The sequence below is a fragment of the Haliaeetus albicilla genome, chromosome 17 (genome assembly GCF_947461875.1).
Source record: "Haliaeetus albicilla chromosome 17, bHalAlb1.1, whole genome shotgun sequence".
Lineage (NCBI taxonomy): Eukaryota > Metazoa > Chordata > Aves > Accipitriformes > Accipitridae > Haliaeetus > Haliaeetus albicilla.
In genome coordinates, this window is record NC_091499.1 from 23,835,405 (window position 1) to 23,852,378 (window position 16,974).

Sequence of the window (16,974 nt, forward strand, 5' to 3'; positions counted from 1 at the left end):
TGAATCTTGTTCTAGTTAGCTTAAAGTGATGGTATTGGCAGAGAATAGGAAACAGAGTCACAAAGAAATGACTTGACTTTTCTGAGGCCACCTCAACTCACCAGTGCCAGAGATAGGACTTGACCTCATATCTTTCAACTCCTAGTCAAATGTCGTCTCTTTACACACAGTAATCATTAGAATTATTTAGCTGACTGATGTAGCATGGTGACTTCTCTTTATTTATGTCATATAAAAAGTTTTTTTCCTAGAATTGCAGGTCAGGGCTACCACTGACAAATCTCTCTATTTTATATCCATTAAGAGGAAAGTCTTCATTTTCCCAGCATTGTAAAATTTTGCAAATACTTGTATAAATTTCCTATTTTGCATTCTTTATATCACTGACCATATTATGAATATGTTATGCATTGAATTGCACTGACTGTACTCAATCTAGAATATCAATTTTTATTTGCCAAGAAGCACTTAGTGAGGCCTTTTATGAATAGAAGAGATCCAGTGCCCTAGATTCTGTGTCCTTGTAAGTATAAATACAACCTGAACTAGCAAAATAAAATTATACCTACAGTTGCTGAAATTGTTCATATTAAGTCAATTCAAAAAGGTGAATGATAAAATCAATTACTTGCTTTCTGTTTCTATGTGTCAGAAATACTGCTAAAAATGGTATCAAAATATCCTGTCATCTGTCATGTTGAGTGTGTTTTTACTAGTTTTCCAAGTTATCTCGAAACAATAGCAGCAGCACTTTTTAGATGTAGATAACAGTGTGTTTGGTTTTTTTATTTGTAATGAGTCACTGGGTGAGGCATTTTATTTGCATCATATTAGTCAGAGTCATATTTGTATTTTAAACATAAAGTCCTGGAAAAGGTAGCAAGAATCTTGACACTCATTTTAATCAATATTCTGAACAGGGAATTTAGGCACAGATAAAAGTAAACAAAACTCCTGGACTTTACCTCAAATCCTCCCTGTCCACATAACTTGATTTTAAAGAAATGAATTGCAATTTACAGTGTGGCAGTAGGTGCAATGCTTAAGTAAAACTGAAAAGAGCAAGATCTTCATGCAGAGAGGTTTAAAAAACAGCACTAGGAAATCCAGCTGTCTAAGATTCAAACTCCACAGAGTTAAAAACCTGGTGCCAATTTTAGTAGTTCCATTTTAACAACATGCACCCCAATATCTGGGTAACGTTTCTGTGGCTGCAGAGGCAGAACATCATTTTAAGATGTGCAGTCATTTTTTGGAGGATAATACCTGTAAAGAAGTGAGGCATAGTCGGAAGGACTGTGTTTCAGATGCTGGGTAGAAGAAAGCTAGGAAAAACCACAGCAGATGGCTAAAAGAAGATTGTAATCATATTTAGCTTTTCTCACTTCACAACTTCAATAGCCATTTCGTGCCAGGGAACCCAGCGCCTCCGGATGTCCTTTTAATCCTCCTCATCTTTCTCTTTCTCTTTCTTACTCTTCCAGTGCTTGCCAGCCTGATTCAGACAGTGTTGCGAAACTACAGTCCCAAACAGACTGTTGCTCTTTCTGGTTATCCCACCGCAAAGAAATTGGAGAGACCTGTTTCTTCTGTCACTTCTGTTTCTGATGCCACCTGATGTACTTTGCAAGATCTGTTTTAAATTTAGAGCTTTGTAGAGACCCTGGGTCTTAAAAGCTTTTTTAATGGATCAACATTTGAGAAAAAGACCTATGCTCACTGATGAGTCTCTAAACAAATGTCTCTTCAGGGATTCAGCTTTTCTTCTGAACTAGATCTCAAGCTTACATGTCATTTACAGAAACAAGTCCAGTGTAACGCATTTTCCACTTCAACAGTAATCTAATGATGGGCAGCACAGTTTGTGTGGACTTCATAAAGGTGTGGGCCCCTGCAAAGAGGAAGCAAATTCTTGCTGCTAGGACCACGAAACTTAAACCTTTCTGAATGCAACTCCTTGCAGCATGCAACCTGAAGACAAACAGCTGGGAAGAGCAATTCTTATGGCTGATTCAAAGTCTGTTCAAAAGGGCATTTATTCTGAAAGAGGCATCTTTGAAAAGGTGTGCAAAGGAAACTCATTCAAACTGCAATGTATTCTGAAAACTTGAGGTCCCAAATACAATCCAGATGGTGAAAGCACTACTGTAAATGGAGAATCAGTGGGGACACTTGAGCAGTATACAGAGAGCATACACAGAAATTAAAGAAATTTATGGTCTAAGAAAAAGGAAGACAAAAGACCTTTTCTTCCCCTTCACCAAAGCATGAGATAGTGTCCCCAGAACACGGAAGTTTGGTCAACATGGGACATGACCCATGGAGTAAGGTTCTGTAATGCAACATGAAATTCTCTGGCTTTATCTCCTGTTTAATCAGATCCATGTAGAAATATAAAAAAAATAAAAAATAAAATACAGAATATAAACATTCAAATAATATTTGTCTGCCACCAGCTGAGGCACTCAATTTTCACTGTATCACCTGAAGCCAACTGTGATTGATTTTGGGTTTTTTTGCTCCTCAGTCAGAAGTGCTTCATTCTGCAGCTTCTTACCTCTGTCAGACCTGTGTAGGAGTTCTCTAAGTCTCAGAGAGACTTTTCTTCCTGATGTCTTTTAGCACTGCAGATACATATTAGTATCTAAAGCAATCTCTTCACCTGTGCAATAACAGAGACAGTTCTACAAGCTTTTTAAGTACTTTAATCTGCAAGAACATTAGCTTCAAAGTGAGTACTTCAACACTTGGATTTAGAGATACACTTCAGAAAATTGCTAAATTTGCTCAAAACGCTCAATCTGAATGAACAGAAATGCCTTTGGCTGGAAAAAGTGGGCCTTACCCCAAAAGTGCTGACATTTACTTTGACACACAGCATACCTTTGGGACTGTAGATTGCTGCTTGGCTGTCACCTAACTCTTCCTTTACTGCGCATATTACAGAAGGGCTTGAGGATTTGTCTTCTGTTTTCCCTTAAAGACATCTTTAACTGCGAGGCCTGTGTGCAACGTCCCACGAGAATACCAGAAACAGAGAAAAGGGAAAAGAATCTTACAACATTAATGCTAATAACTAACTCTTGCTCTGGCCTGTAAATAATTTTCCTTTGGCTTGAGTGGCCCTCATGCTCATGGGATGTCTGAGAATGTCACTGTTGTCAATACATAATGAGTAATAAAAATGAAACACCTAAGATGTCATTTTACTGTAGGCATCTAGAGAAGCTATATTATTTGAAGATTTCACTGTTGCATAAAATACTGATCTTTATATAAACACTATAAAAAAGAATCACTTTTTAATAAATCTTTTGTCAAAGATTTACTGGTTTTTAGTTGTATTCTTGTTCAATAGATGGAAAAAGCTATAGAAACATCTGAATTACTAGGCAAAATGCTCTGGATACAAATTGCATTTACTGTAGGCAGTAGAATAATCTTTGTTTAAATACTGTAGCCTAATGTAGCAAAATGTAATGACTGTGTGTCAAATTTCCTTAGCAAAGTAAAAGGATTTCCTCACAAAAGTTCAGAAAATTATTTACTAACCTGATGGAATTGAAGGCATCTTTCTTTCATTAGAGTTTCTTTTCTATCAAATTAAGTTTACTTCATTTCTTCTGAGCAAGACACCCTGCAATTGAATTTAGAATAAAAACAGAAATTCATTTTGGCTTTTGGATAATAATGAACAGTTTATCAGTTAATTTAATGTGTTTATGGGACATATTGTTAAATATGGTTCAACAAAATCAATCCAAATTACCTCAAGATTAGATTTTATTTTTTCTTCTTTCAGAGTACATGTCTTTTTGCACAAGCTTTGACACAGATTTCTAATACGTAAACAATATATTTTGTCTCTACTGAGTAGTATTTATTGCTTAAATCTAGGGGCTTAAAGTCTTCATCTGTACTGCATCCTGATTCTCCTCCTTACTTGACGGAGTTAACATAGCATAGAGGAGTTTAAGTATAAAAGTCACCCAGGGTATATGTATGTCAAAAGCAACAAACCTATGTACCTTAAATTGACCAGAAGTTTACATTCAGTAAGAGAGAAATTACTCACTTGCATCTGGGCATTCTTTCTATGGCTCTAAATCCAGACTAATGTTGACAAGTTGGAACAGAAATTAAGATCTTGGCTTTATGTATACTGGATTTATGGAGTGAAGCTGAATAGTCTCTTCTCCTCTCCTCTCCTCTCCTCTCCTTTCCTCTCCTCTCCTCTCCTCTCCTCTCCTCTCCTCTCCTCTCCTCTCCTCAAATACACCCAGATATTCCACCTATTTCTTCCCCTTCTCTTGGATCCCAACCTTCAAATTCTTCTTTTTCTTCCCTACTTGAACTTTGTTGCCAACTCCTGCAATGTTGTCACAGGTCTCTCAATGTTTTGGGCGTTTTCTAAGAGCTCATCATCTGCCAAGTAGCTTAAAAGAAAAACCAAAAAAAATCCCTTCCATATTTCCAGAAACGAGTTTAAGGGTATGATTCCCAGTGAGAATTGGATTGAATTCCCCTTGAGACTTCTCAGTGAGAATATGGTTCGAGGACATCTCAGATTTGCCCACAACAGAAGCAGGTGAAAGAACCTCCCGTTTGTTATTAAAACAGTGAAACCCTTCTGTTTCTAGGTGATATTCAGGAAACCGGGAGCCTTATTCACAGTTGTTGAACGCTTGTGAAAGCAATACTGGCAATATCGAGAAGTCAGCTTGTTCTGGTGTCTCCCCTCTCCTCGCCCCGGTCCGACAGGACCCGCTGGGTGCTCACCGCTGCCTGGGTGCCCCCGGCCACAGCCCAGCCCCCACCTCAGAGCCCTGCCTCCCGTTTGAGGGGCCTCTGCATCTCACTCTGAATAAAAAATGTGGCGCATCTGTAAAATTTTTGTCAACACAGATCTTTGTGCTGTTTCCAGGAACCCAAAATACCCAGGACTGGCACTGGCATATCTCATGTGTTGTGTCAGCCAGTTTTGACTATCAAGGGATTGCAAAACAGACACGAAAATTAAACCCGAAACTGCTTCAGTAGACAAGTTGGAGAGAAATTCCTCTGCTGTTCCCTTTTTCATTTCTTTGCTTTGAACAGTTGTTCCAGTTAATGGTGAGTTCCCATCCCCCAGCCTCCCCACCAGATATCTAAAATTGGGTCTTTTTTTTAAAAACAAAACAGCCTTTATGCTTGTAAATCTCTGTGTTCAGAGTACTAAACACAAGGCTGATCACTCTTTTTTCTTCTCATATTTAACAACATGACTTTCATCTCTTAACAATTTATTTCTGAAAAGTATGTCTTAAGTACCATTTCCCTGTCTTCTCTTATTTCTTTCACTTTTTTTTCAGTTTCTTTTTTCTGATGAGAACAAGGGGAGGGCAATAGCTCCTAATACACCATTTCAGATTCCACTGTGGGACAGAACCTGTCTGTAAACCAAATCCCCACCACCCCTTTTCCCGTGCAAAGAAAAGGTTGTTGTCTGGTGCTTGGGTCTGGTCCTGCCCGCGGGAAGACCCTTGCAATCTTTTCCATGAACCACAGTCCATTGTGAAATTGCTCAGGGAATGAAAAAAGGCACAGAAGCATTTTTATTTTGTTATCTGAAACAACTCTTAAAAAAAACACCAAACCCCCAAAAGCATACCCTAGATTTAGAAAGAAAAAAGGATTCCAGAACAACAATTTATTGCAAATAAAATTTTTAAAATCCTTATGAATTAAAATGTAGTGCCTTTGCATTATCCCAGCATTCTATTTGATTAAAAAGCAAAACATTGAATTGAAAAGGAAATAAATATTTGGTGAGAAAAATGGTTGTTACTGAAGCTTGCAGTTGAAAATAAGTGAACAATACTAGACCCTCTGGTGTGCAAACTGGACTTGAACTAGTATTTTAGTAGCAGTTCATCCATTAATTACCCTCATTTCTGAGAGAGTATCAACCTTCAGCAGTCAGCCTACCTCTGTTAATGACGAGCATGTAACCTATCCAGAAGTCATCTGAGTTAATAGAGATTAATTTCTCATGAGCAGAGAGCTCAAGTCTCCTGGGGTCTCATCAGAATGACGGTACTTCTGATTTATGCCCATGTAACAATGTTATTTATAGAAGGAAGTACCTCACAACAAAATCAAAATATTATTCCTTACTTCCCCTGCCTGACAGCTGTTCTTCTCTGGAATATATGGATAGCTTTTCTCCTTCTTGGAGCCTTAAAATCCTTTACTTTCTCTTTATATGAATTCAGAATTATTAAATGTAATGAATCATCATATAGGATAGCTACTAGCAGATGATAGTTAAAAATGTGGTTGAATTCTCCATTTGAAAGAGGAGACGTGATTATTTTTTTTTAATATGCGTTTTTGTGGATGGCAAAGGAAAGACTGTTTCATGAAGCTTGACTCAAATGAGAAAATCTCCTTTTACAAACAGCTGTTCTATTAGAACCAAAAAGCCATGGGTCAGAGCAGACGCGATTCCTAGAGCAGCCATCATCACGTGTTCTGTGCAGCCCCCAAATTTTGCAGAGAGATTTCCCTCTCCTCCCCTCCACCTGAAAATCCAGACAGCTCCTGCTTTTTATTTTGGCAATATTTCAGAGAGTTTCTGAAAGGTTCCTGGCCTGGTACATCTTTCCTCCTGCCTTAAAGACAACTCTTCAAAAGTGACACTGCAATTCTGAATGTTTCAAGACGTGACCTCAGACTGGTATCTTGTAGCTTTTAGGTTTAGAAGAAGAAAGTCCTGTGGGAAAGCTATCAAACTTCTTTTTGCAACGGGATGCATACTCTGTTTCTGCCTCTGCTAGCTAGTGGGAAATTGAAACTTAACAAGGAGACTCTTTCAGAAGTGTGAAGGCTTATCTTGAATCAGGAGACACTGGACATTTACAGAAAAGGTAATAAACAGAAAAGAAGCTGGATCTGGAGAAAACCAACAGCATCTGTTAAAAACCTCTTTTCAGACATTTGAAATGCTGGGACTGAGTCTGAGGGAAACGGCTGGGAGAACAGAGCACAGATGAAAGAGGGCATGCCATTAAAACATGCAATGCTAATACATGCGTAATGCCTCTGCACAGACTGTTTGTGTGTATGCACACCCACAGCTCCTCGCCCTTGTATTTTTTTAATCTCTCAAAGGAGTGTGAATACTTTGCAAACTTGCTGTTTTTATGGCATGACACTCCTTATAAAGAAGAAGAAACCTGGAACAAATTACTTATATTTGTAGACACATTGAATGATATATGGATGAATCTTTATTTGTAGCTGATCTAACCTCATGACAGCAGAAGTGCAGAAGAGAACTAAATCCTCTATATTTAAAGTCATATAAGAATTGCTTTTGGCACCACTACAGAGGACTAACCTTTGGTGTGTGAGTGTACACTGGAGTTTTTTACTGGTATTTAAATCTGGGCCAGGAACATGGAAGGAGTTGCAATCCTCCCTCTGTTGAAATGAAACCTTTTCCCCAGGGCTGTTCACCCATTCCAAGGTCTTCTGAAGCACGGGCATGGGGAAGTTTCTTATTTTCTCAACACTTTTTTAAGACATTTTGTAGTACTGCCTACAAAAGAAGCACATGGAAATCACATGCAGACAGAGGAGAAGTTCTAGTAAATGCCAGGGACTTACATCTGGTGCCTGTGTCAGACTGAAGATCATTATTTGGTGTCCTTCCTGTAGAAGGGAAAAGTTCCCTGTAGCTGGCAGCTTGCAATATTCTTGCTCTTTTATTAAAACATCTTTTTAAAACAGACCATGGACCTCAATACCTGCAGACAATCCAAGCAATGAGGCTTTCCACGGGAGGGGAGCAGAGGCAGAGGCATCTGCAGGGGCAGAGACAGAGCATCCTTGATGTGGGTGCTGGGATCTTCCTCTCTACCCCTTGTACTTGAAGGAGTAGCTGGGAAGAGCATTCCCTCCTTTCCAGGACTATATGTTAGCAGCCCAAGAAACATTCTGGTACCAGAAAAATCTTCATACTCTGTTCAAGGCTCCAAAGAGGCTTCCCCCGTATCGAAAGGCAGGAATGTGAGGTTTTGGCCCCTAATATTGAAAGACTTGGTATCATAAGGAAGTTACAATTTCAAACATATTGGATGAGGAATCTCTTCAACCTGAGCAGGTATTTCCTAGATCCATGTGACCAGAAGCAAGGCCAGTCCTCAACTAGAATTTGAACAAATTGTTTCTACTGAAAATGTTTGGCTTGTTTGTATTGTTTCAGGAATGACACAAGTCTCATGAGAATGCAATATATTGGCCTTTCTCAGGCTTAGAAGTAACTCCTTTGAGGTTCAAAGTTTTTACCTTCATTCCCCAAATATAATATTCACCTATCTTCTCCAAATATTTCTGTCATTTCCATTTTGCTTTGCAGTCTTGGAGTTGCCACTGCAACCTCAATTGTAGTTACCATAATTTTGCAAGGAAAAACAAATCAGAGAGGTACTCATCTGGTGGTGGCATAATTTGCCACAGCTCCACTGGAAATCAGCAGTTGAAAATCCAATATGTAGAAGTCTTTTTCTGGGAAGAAATAGAAAACAGTGGAAAACTCTCACACACATCTCTATTGTCTGCATTTGGAAAGGTTTGAATGTGGGACATTCCACGTATATCTAAACTTTCAAGTGCTGCTCTAAACTAAATTAAACATTTGATATCTCTCAGTCTGTCATGATTATCTCTTATATCCTTGGTTTTCATGTGGAAATGAGATACGTTTATCCAAACAAATGGATAGCATTCTTTGTCACTATGATAAAGCTGGTTAGATAGTTCTTCATATGAGTGAGGATGAGACATACGTTTCCCACAATGGTAAAATAATGTTTGCCTTGGAGTACAGTGAGGCACCCACTGGGATGCATCACAAAATGCCCCAGCTGCTTTGACAAAAGAGAAAAAAAATTGCCAGACCTCCAAGTACGGGGTGAATAAATAAGCAGTATAAATAAGGGAAGAAATAAGAAGCAATTGGCAGGCTCTCAGTCCTAATGTGTGCTGTCTCCACAAAGTCCCATTTGTGGCCTCAGAAATTATTTCCTCTATTTTAGTTTGTTTTTAAAATACAAGCCACAGAGAGAGGAGTTTTCCAGCACTCAAATGAATGTATAGAATACTGCAGTGGTAAAAGAAACTATGCTAGCAATGCATATGTAAATTTATTTCTGCCTTTGAACTCTGTTTATACATCACTCTGGAACTCAGCTGCTAATATTTAGCACCAGTATAGTCCTTGCTTACAGCATTTCAGTGCCAAGGGGGGAAAAAAAAAGGGATTTCCTTTTCTTAGCAAGGGATCTCAATAAGAGGGGGAAAAAAAGACTACTCTTGTTGAACTTTCCTCAAGCATAACTTTTTTCATTAGCTGTGAAATGTCCATATCTGCAGCTAGAAACAAACCTTATAGATTTCAGTGATCCAAAGTGATACTATTAGAGGGAAATATCAGCAATTCTGTGATTCAACATGTACTTTCCTTGTAAAGGAAAGCCAAAATGAAAATATTTCTGCATCTGAGATCAATAAAAATGTCCTAATTTTCAAAGAAATATTCTCATGGACTTGTCAAGAGAAGTAGTACAAAACTGCATTGCTCAAATGTCATTGCTTTTTGGAGAACAGCAAATTTTTCTAACACCCAGATCAATGTAGTGTAGAGTCTTAATCAATTCAGACTGAAATACTTTGAAGTACTTACACAAAAGCCAGCTGGTGGAAGTGTGTTTTAAAAAGAACTAGCTGAATTATTCATTGTGAATAATCTGTGTTACGAATTTACCCTCCCACTGCCCCACCTCCTTTTCAGGAGTTGTCTGCAATGCAGTCCTCATCTCTATAAGTGTTTGGCAAATGGTTTATATTGATGCATTTTTATATGGTTCCAAGAGTTGCTGGATTTCCTGAAAATGATTATTTAAGTTACTATATTTTGTGACTTACAGCGTGTGAATACACCACCATCTAGTAAATCATTTTATGGTGTTATTTCAAAACACTGATGGGATGATTGAAACTTTTTAACCTAGAGATTCATGAACAACAGAGGTATGCTATTTGGTTGTCTTTGCAAAATGAACTGATATATGATTACATTTTCTGGCCTGTACTTATCCCTTGTAACTTCAGACAGTAAACTAAGGTGGCTAAGTGAGATGCATAGGCACCCTATATAGGCTCTTTCTCTAACTGAGCGTGAACGATTGGCACTCACAGAGGTTGAGGCAGGTCTTCGGTGCAATTATTGCTCTTCAGAGGTGCCTGTCCCTTCCATTTCTTAGATCGGGAACATAAAGGGACTATGAACACCAGGTTGAAGAGTTAAATCTGTGTCTAGATGAGATTTTCTTGTTCAGAGTCATCCTTATAGACAGGAGGCTAATTCACCTAACATCAAATGACTCCTTTCCAGGGTTACCTTTATGGTCAGTAAGGAAATACAAGTCATTCTAGGGAGCAAACTATTTCATCCTGAATAGACTTACAAAATAGCTAGATGACTTATAACCTAAAGGGCTTATTTCTCATAGGGTCTTGTGATAGGAACTTAAATAACCAGCCCATATCTGTGTATCTATACCAAGGATACCTACATTCAGTTAAATTACTCTCACCTACAAATCTCACCCACTCAGGTTAGGACAGATGAATATTAGCAGCACCAGCCCTTTTTCTGCTGGTGGAGAAGCATTTCTATTGATAACAGAGAAATGAGTTTTCAGTGCCATTGGTACTTCTGAAATGTGTTACGTATGCAATGATTCCTAATTCTTTTTCAGAGGTTATCACCCCCAAAAACATAATGAAGAAATATAACTTTACTTACTTGCTTTGCAGGTGGATTACTACATCAGGAACTCATTTACACTTTTCTTACTAAGTCCTCAAAATGTCACCTTTATTTGTCTAAGAAAATTCAGGCTAAGGGGATACTTCATAGATCTATAGATGCAACAGAAGGGTGATGAAATATCTGAGTGATAAGATTTTTGTGCACTGACTCAAAAATAATTCCGTATAAGCTTCCTGTTAATAAATTTACCTGTGAAATGAAGATGTTTCTAGCCATCAAAGGACTAAACAACCTTTTGAAACAGCCTTCCAAGAGATTATCAATGATAAAAAAGGTGTAGTTCGATAGGTTTATGAACAAGACTACATGAAGTTGGGTCTATTTTAAGCAGGAGGCTGGACTTTTGATGGCCATGCTAATCCTGTGTTGCTGCTAAATCCATTGTTAACTCTAAAAATCATTGCCTGTCAGAAGTGTGAACAGTAGTGCTTTAACCATTTGAGAACTGATGCTAATTCTATTCAGTATATACACCTTCAACGGTGAGCTAGCTAGATAAAACTAACTGCCTGTCATTCAATGGAGCCACTTTCCTATGAACACCTATCTGAGTCACTTACGTGCAGTGATGCATGCAATTTACTAGAAGTGCCTATTCCAGTTTTTCAGGAATTCACATCTTCTTTTGGCTTATCAGCATCTACCAGTGCATTCTTCTTCATCATGTATATATTCAGAGAGGCATGAAAATGCCTACTAATTTAAAATGCATTTCAGAAAGATAGATATATATATACACACACACTGTAAAAGATACCTCTATATGTACAGGGACAACTGATTAGAACTATTGATTATCTGTAGAATAAACAAATAAATAAATATTTTAAATGTTATTAGTTAAAAAAAGAAAAAAAAAATGCTTGGTTCATAGATATAGTTTCCAGGAAAAATATCATTCATTTTTTGGAGACAAGATTGAAATATGACTTTAAGTGACTACAGGTGGTACTAAATTTGTCTTTTCATAGACTACTCAGCATACGTGCTAGTGCAGGGGTGATGGAAGGAAAAGAGGGGTAGACAAAATGGTATGTTATTTTTATACTCCCTCTTTTATCGTGCAATTGGCTGGTATATGACCTTACATCTTCTTTTACCAAGTGCAACATCTCCAGGAATAGAAGTCAGTAGCCTGAGATAATGAAAACTTGGAATCACTCCTGCACAAATGGTCTTGTAAGAAGCTGGGGTGGTGAGCACAGATTTTGCCGGCTTGTGATGTGTCGAACCTCTGTTGTCAGGCTCAGTTAATAGGGTTAAACACTACTTTTCAGAGATTTGTGTTGGTATTTCCCATGTGAAGTAGTCATGATGAGGATCATGTCTTTTGACACAGATAATTTCTTATCCACAGTGCAGAATATGTTCTACCCTTGGCTCTGCCCTTTGTTTAAACTTGTCCCTTGACTTTCTTGAAATAAATGGAGCATATGAAAATACACTAGGGGTATCTTGCTAAATACTGTGGCCAGCTCAGACCTGCCAAAACTTAACCTCAAACTGGGGGTTCCTAGCTATTGGGACAATAGTGTTGCTAGGGCTGAGAGGGTGTAAAAAGCACAAAATGTTCCTACCCACAAATATGCTGGAGAAGATACAAAATAAGTAAGTTTCTTAATATCCTGATCTCCATCTCACTGACTTTTACTAATGTTTAACAGCTTCATTTTCCTCTCACTGTTTACTGACACCAAGGATAAATTAGTGCCTGTTATGAGTAAAATGCACCAGAATCAAACCAGTTTCATTTTATGTCCACTTGATGCTAGTACAGAGGAAATTATATTCAGCTTATAGTTTGACCAGCCATTCTTCAGAGGTTTGAACTATGCTTGTCTTTTGGGGTTTCCTAAAAAGCACTATCTAGTACATTATCCTTTGGTGACTTTTAGAAATAGAGATAAAGAAGGGAAAAGTTCCAGTTTAGACCAGGCTGTTTTCAGAAATAAGGCTTTCAGCATCATTATTTGTATTGAAATTAGCTGTATTGAAATTAGGGGAGCTGGGGATCAGCACTGCCCTTGGGGAGGGTTTGCTTCTTACAGAGAATGATATAGTGGAAATGTGCCCCCAGCTTTAACAGGGGCTTGGTACTTTCTTTCTGATATTCTGAGATCTGCTTTAATTGATGAGGACAGTATTTTTAACAGGGTAAGTCTTAACCCTGTCCAGTGGAAAACATATTCTCACTAGCATGGAGAATTTTTCTGCTGTAACAGCCTGAGGCATCCTTGTTACTGTCTGGTGGCTTGAGCTCTTCCTGGCAGCTTGTCTCCACCAGTGATATCGAAAGACTTATTTACATATTACCCTGCACCGAAGTCTCGGCTGATATGTACAAGGGAATGACTTTCATATATTTGCTTTATAAAATAGAACCCTTTCATTTTCTAAGTACATATTTTCTGTACTTGATGTGACAGCTTTAACCACAGTTATTTTCATTTTTGCTTTAGCGACATGTGGAAATGTGCACATAAATACTGTTCCAGTGCGCTAGATACACATTCATAAAGTGTCACAGAAAAACGATGATTCGACAGTCCTGGAAAACAGAAAAAGTTACAGGTGATGTTATGAGAGAAACTTCTAGGGAGCAAGGCAACTTTCAGGGATAAAAGAAATATATCTGTTTTCTTTATCAAAGAACATTACTTCTATCTTCTTTTAATTCAGACAGCAAAACAGAATAAAACCACCAACAATATTGTGTTGCTATAAACTCTTTCCTGTTTCATCATGATGGAAATTGAGGAGGAGGTCAGCACGCTCCAAGTACTGCACATGCCCTGTGGGCTGTGTGGCACAGGCGTCTGGCAGCTGTGGGTTGTCCAAGGCTCTGCAGGGCTGAGGTGTGCTGGAATAGAAGGTTCTCCAGTCTCAGAAAGCCGTTGTAATATAGCTGAGCCTCACTGCAGAGAACTTAAGTGCATAGAACTTTTTATATATTCCCCATTGGCCATACATATTCTACATGTTTTGCAGAGACAGCATGGCCAAAGCCACATGTTCTAAAATCATTTTGAAAAAGCCCGCAAGATTGCAGTAAAAGCCATAAGATTCAATTTGGAAACTTTCATACATCTGCTTTTGAGGCACTTAAACTTGAATGTGGTTTCCAAGATATGCTTTGCCATCATAAGAACTAATAACTATTTTTTCTTTAAGAAGAGATTTTTCACGTGATCACAGAAGATCAGGTTTAAGAAAAATATTACATAGAATTGGATGCATGTCAAAGTTCAGTGAATTGGCAACAACTGTTGAGAATATGATAGTACTGAAGAAGGCACATGTCCTGAACACAAGGTTTATTAGATCTCCAAATAAACAGCCTGACTATCTGCATTCTGCATCCAAACGTCTCCAGGTGCAAAACAGCCAATTGTAAAGTATTTCTATTTTCCTGGACAGATTACATAGTGTCTGCTGATACCTTCGTTAATTTTTTTTTTCATTAGATTTCTGTGGCAGTTGTTTCCTTGCTATACTTTTTCTTTCTTTAAAAAATTTGTTTGATTCTACTCTTCTGTTCCACTCACAATCTGTTGCACAAGCTTATCAGCTCTTTCTTCTGTTGCTTTTTCTGCTGAATATCTTATAGCTCTCTGTTCCTCTTTCATTCACGCTTTTAACATATAAAAAAATAATCTGAATTAAGACTATCAATCCTGCATGGAGAATGGGAAAAATCAGAAATCCTCACTGGTCCAGTTAAATATCATCTGCTGATGGTCCTGTTCTTAACAGGATGTGCTCGATTGAATTTAGGATGGAGAAAAAGCAAACCCAAAAACTTGGCACTATGAGCTATTCTGAAAAAAAGAAGTAGGAAATAAAAGGAAGATATGTGAGACACACACAGATAAGAGGCAAGAATATCCACAGCCTTATTTGCATTCTCCTTCTTTACTTGAATTTGAAGAGCTTAAAAATTGCTCTCGAGATGTACATATTGTGCCTGCATTATTCAGTGGTTTCATTGCATTGATTTATATTATAAATGTGCTTTGTAAAAAGATTTAAGAAAAGAATATACTGTTAGACTTTAATTTGAACAGAACACTTGAGGGATCATTAGGAAATGAGGTAAAGATAACAGAAAGGAGAAGAGAATTACTTGGCACTGGGCTGGGCCAGTAAAAGATGCAATTTCATTGAGTGGCCTACAGGGTACAATGAACAAAAAAACAAATTTAGCTAAAACTCTCCCTGTGTACCCCTATATACCATTTCATCTCTTAGTGATATAGAACTGCATTATACTATCTCACTTACATCTTCTCTTTAATTTTAGTGAGAATATGAAGCACGCTGCATCTCATAATAATGATAATGACAGATAGAGCTCTGAAAGTAATAGTATCCTTGAGATGAGATACCTGAAGGTAGGATTTGGAGAAGTGATAAGAGCCTGAAACAAACCTTAAACTGTGTCTTTGAAATTGTTCGCTCATTGCCCCAAATCTTGTTAATACAACAGGTGATATCCCATTGTTTGGTGGAAGATGTTAAACTCTGCTATTGTGTTTAGTCCTTAATTTTCACTCAACATGAATCCTAAAGCAACTGTCCTGTCTCTGGCACCATGCAGTGGTGCATAGTTGAAGCATCAGCATGAGGCTGAGGTTCACAACTGTGAGTCCTACTCTAGATACGGGCACCTTCGGGGCCCTGCAGATGAGATCCTTCTCTCTTTTAAGACCGTGAGTATCTCTCAAGGTAGTGTCGCCCTTTTGCTCAGCAGCCTCACGCAGGGATTTCCTCAGACACTTGCAGCAAGGGCACCTGCAGCATTTCTAGACTTGCCAGCCTGGTCAGGATGAGGTTCTTTCCAGTGTCACCTGGGCTTCTTTTGGTGGGTTAAATGCAAAAGGAATTAGAGCATCACCTGGAAGACAGGGTCTGGGTCACTAAAATAGTTCCACTTGAAGTCTGCGCTCAAGGAGAAGATGGAGCTATTTCATTAGCTGGCTTTTGCCACATGGAAGATGGTTTAATTTTAAAGAAGTGAGGATGGGGAGATCTTGTTTGGCCTGAGTGCAGTGATACCTGTGACACCCCACTCAAATAGATTATTAATACATTAACAGTCCTGATACTGTGTGCTAATTTGTGGCTTTTTCTCTTTAGCTGTGTACATTTGGTGAGCTGACTACCTAAAAAGAATAAGACAAGCAAAATTCTACTGAAAATACCAAGAACTCTTAGTTAAACATCATGTTATGTTGTAACAAACATAATTTTTGACAATCACCCTATGTAACAGAGTCCCAGGGATTAAGGAAAAATGAGAGAAAGACGATACAAGAATTTAAATGTTTGTTTAATAAAGTCATTAAAAGGAAACGCTAATACTCTCAAGACAAAAAAACTTCTGAATCTTTCACATAAACCAAAGATATTTGTAGTCCCCCCTAATTCAGTTAGAGGCTAATCTCTTTTAAATCCTCACTCTTGTCCATTCTTTACTGAGGCAGTAAAACCTGATTATTAACAAAGGTGATGGAGTGCTTTGGCACCAGCTGCTGCTGCTCTGTGTCAAGTAGAAGAGGAACTGATTGGAAAGGCTCTGAGGAATACACAGAGGAACTCTTGCTAGCATGAACACCTGACAGTATTCAAAGCACTTCTCAAAAAGACAGATGGCTAAGGGAAAAACTCCACCGTAGTCATGTAACAACAAAGAGGAGGCCTAAGAAGAAAATGTCTGAAGTCATCCGTATGGGTGGAGAAAATGAACCGCATTCAGATGGAAATATTGGGAGCGAGCAGTTTTCTAACAAACAACCGAGTTGGAGCTAACACAGCCGGAGTCAGCTGAGCTCTCCCGAGGAGAGAGGGGAACGAGTCCCCTCGGCGAGGTGGGGCAAAACCCAAAAGTTCAAGCGGAGGTTATGGCAACTCCTGGAGACGGCGGCCCAGGTCCCGGCCCGTCTTTGAGAAGTGCGCGGCTCAGCGTGGGAAAAAGAGATGCGAAGGCTGCCCTGCACCGCTGTGATCTTCAGCCGACCGAGTGGGACACCCGATGACAGCACCAGCCCTGCAGCGCGGGCGGAGGGGAGAGCAAAACCCGCGGGACGTTGCCCCTC